We start from the raw sequence: 3,091 nt of genomic DNA, 5'->3' as shown, positions 1-3,091 counted from the left end.
AAGCCAGGCTGGCGTAGCCAGAAGGTTTCGAAGCGGAAGCGGGGTGGCAGGGGAGGGCGATCATTTGCCGAGGAGAGAAGAAGGGGGACGTGGTCTGAACCAATCCGCGTAATCGCCCGAAGCGATGCTAGGGGGCAACGCATGTCCCACTCAGGGGAGATGAAGACCCGATCGAGGACCGAGCGAGTCGGATCAACCTGGTGGTTAGTCCAAGTGAATCTCGCCCCAACCCGATCGAGCTCGCGCAACCCCATGTCCGCAATGTAGTCATTGAACATTTGCATGCGCGGGAAATTCACTAGGTTATTGCTCTTGTCTTCTTCCGTCCTGATGAGGTTAAAATCACCGCCCACTACCACCGGTAGCTGGGCAGAGGCCACCTTCCTACAGAGCTCCACGAGGAAGGCCTCAGATCGGCGGTGATCGGCAGGGCCATAAACCGCGATGATTTCCCACTTGAAATTGAGAGCCCGCTCAAAAACCTCCATGCTAACGAAGAACTCTCTGCGGTCCATGCTTCCAACCTCGAAGGTGGCATCCTTTACGCCTAGGAGGATGCCACCTGAGTGGCCCGTACTCCCACTAGAAGGGAGCCAATGCCAAGCAAACAAGTCGGAGCTTAGATGCTCAAGTTCCGACAAGGAGAATTCAGTCCGCATCGTTTCTTGAATTGCCACAATGTCGATTCGCTCGGTTTGCATGTAGTCGATGAGTTGGCGGCGCCGACCAGCTTGGCCGAAACCGCGGATGTTCCAGAAGAAGGTCCGCATCACGCATCCATCGGGGGGACTGCTTGACCCCAAGACACGTGAAGCGCTCTGGGCGCGAAGGGCAGCAGTACGCGCGCGGGTGCGGCCCCGGATCTCCTCCGGGGCTCCCGTCGCGAGAGGACCGACGCTCGGAGTACCCCCGGTAGGAGTAGCCGAGGAAGAGGAGAGATGTGCGCAGGCCTCAGCCAGACGACCATCCAGGAGTTCCCGCGCACGTATCGCCTCGATCTGAACAAGAGGGGGGGCAACCTCCCCCCTGAACACTATGGCCGAGTCCGCAGCCACCTTAGCGAGGCGACCAAGGGGAATCGACTCCAACGCAGAAAAGGAACATGTAGCAGAGGTGGTCAGAATGGACGGGGTACCTGACTCGAGGTTCCGGGAAGCGGCCCGGAGAGCAGCACGCTCAGGGATGGGCAGAGCCCGGCTACCAGCCGGCCTGGCCGCCTCAATCCGAGCGCTGCGTCGCGAGGAGGTTACCGGGGTCGAGGTCGACCGGCCCCTCCTGGAATACGCTGCAGACCGAGGCGGGAGAGGAGGAGCGGCCACCGGGGTGACCACCACCGCCGGCACCCCACCCAGGGTGATGCACGAGGAGGCCGAGGGGCGGGTCGGCGAAGAGACGGCCGCGGCCGGGGCCAGAGCCGTCGGCGCCGGGGTCCCCAGGTCCGCCCGACCCGGGGTGGCGCGGGGAGAGGAAGGGGGCGGATCCCCTTCCGGAACCGGCCCAACCGCCACGGGAGGAGCAGGAGCATCAGGAGCATCCGGCGGAGGTGGGGTAGTAGGTGAGGAGACAATCGCGGTGGAAAGCTCATTGGAGATGTAGGGAAGAGTACCAGCAGGGGAGCAGGGGGACGAAGCCGGGAACACGGCAAGGCTCGCGTCAGAAGCGTCACTACCGTCCGCAGGGGGTGGGAGGGCCACCCCGTGGCCGCGACCGGCGCCCGAACCGCCCCTGGGCGCTGTAAGGGAGGGGGGAGGATCGCCCGAACCGCCCCTGTGCCCTGCTGGCTGTCCTCGTACTCGTCGTCGTCGTCCTCCGACCTAGAGTGGTGACCATGGCAGGGACCACGGTCGCTGTGGCGCCCCCCAGCCCCCCCCCCCATCGGGGCCACCCAAGAGGCTGTCGTCGGGGATGCGCGGGCGGCCGATGTGGTTTGGCGGTTCGGGGGAAATCCGGAGGTCGAACCCCTGGTCGTTGAAGAACACCCGGACTGTGACCCGAAGCTTGGACGAGTCAAGGCATTTAACCTTGACCCGTACTTCTTCCTCCTTGCGCAGAGAGAGCTCGTCCACCACGACCACCTTCCCAAGGAGGCGGGACATGCTCCGAATGACCCGCTCCGAGCGCGCGATGTCGGGGAGGCTGCCGATGAGGATCTAGGCCGTGTCTAGGACGGCCACAGCCAGGGGGTCCCGGATCGGCACAAAGATGTCCACTACCAGCTTGTAGAGCACGAGGGTGATGTCGCCGCTACGGGTGCCGTAGCCGTGACTGACAACGTCGGGGAAGACCACCGAGAACTGGTTACCAAACAGAAGGATGGCCTGCCAGTCCCAGGTGCAGTGGTAGAGGTGGTTGAGCTCGGCCTCGATCATCTCGGGGGACGCCACCCCATCGCGGACGGTGATGATCGCGAGGAGTGAAGGTGACGGGAGAGGGAGGTCCGGGACCTCAATGTGGAAGAAGCCGAGTCCCTCGATCCCATGCCCGTACATCATCAACTCCTCTGACATCGGCTGGTCGGGGCACAGGGCAGCCGGATGGCCAGGGTCGGCGCAAACGAAGCAGCACTGGGGGCTGGAGCATGCCACCTGGGAGTGTCCAGCAATGCCACAGTTGAAGCATTTGACGAGGTCGGTGGCACGGTCGTCGGGCAGGAGGGCGGTCGATGCGGGGATGGTCGGATCACGCGCCCGAGGAGTGGAGGATGCCGGGCCAGAGCCCCGCCCCATGCCCCGCTTCTTCTTGCGTTTGGGGCCAGCTTTACCCCGACCCGCACCGTTGGTGCCCGGTGGGTAGCTAGGCTCCCCGCGAGGGGGTTGGTAGCGGCAAGGTTCCATGGGTGGTGCTTGGGGCTGCCCACGGGCAGGGGAGCGAGACCGCCCGCTACGGCGCGGCAAGCGGTCGTCATCACGGCGGCGAGGCGGGGATGGGGAGCGGTGGCGCTGGGCACTCCAGTCGGCGGTCTGCACGGGCGAGCGGGACCTGGAGCGGTCCCGGCGATCAGCCCGGACCGGCGAGCGACGGGGAGGGGGGCGGTAGTCCGAGCGGGGAGGCGAGCGGCGGTCGGAGCGAGGCGGGGATCGGCGATCGGAGC

The sequence above is a fragment of the Triticum dicoccoides genome, chromosome 6A (genome assembly GCF_002162155.2).
Source record: "Triticum dicoccoides isolate Atlit2015 ecotype Zavitan chromosome 6A, WEW_v2.0, whole genome shotgun sequence".
NCBI classification, from domain to species: Eukaryota; Viridiplantae; Streptophyta; class Magnoliopsida; order Poales; family Poaceae; genus Triticum; species Triticum dicoccoides.
Note: the sequence above shows the minus strand (reverse complement) of the source record.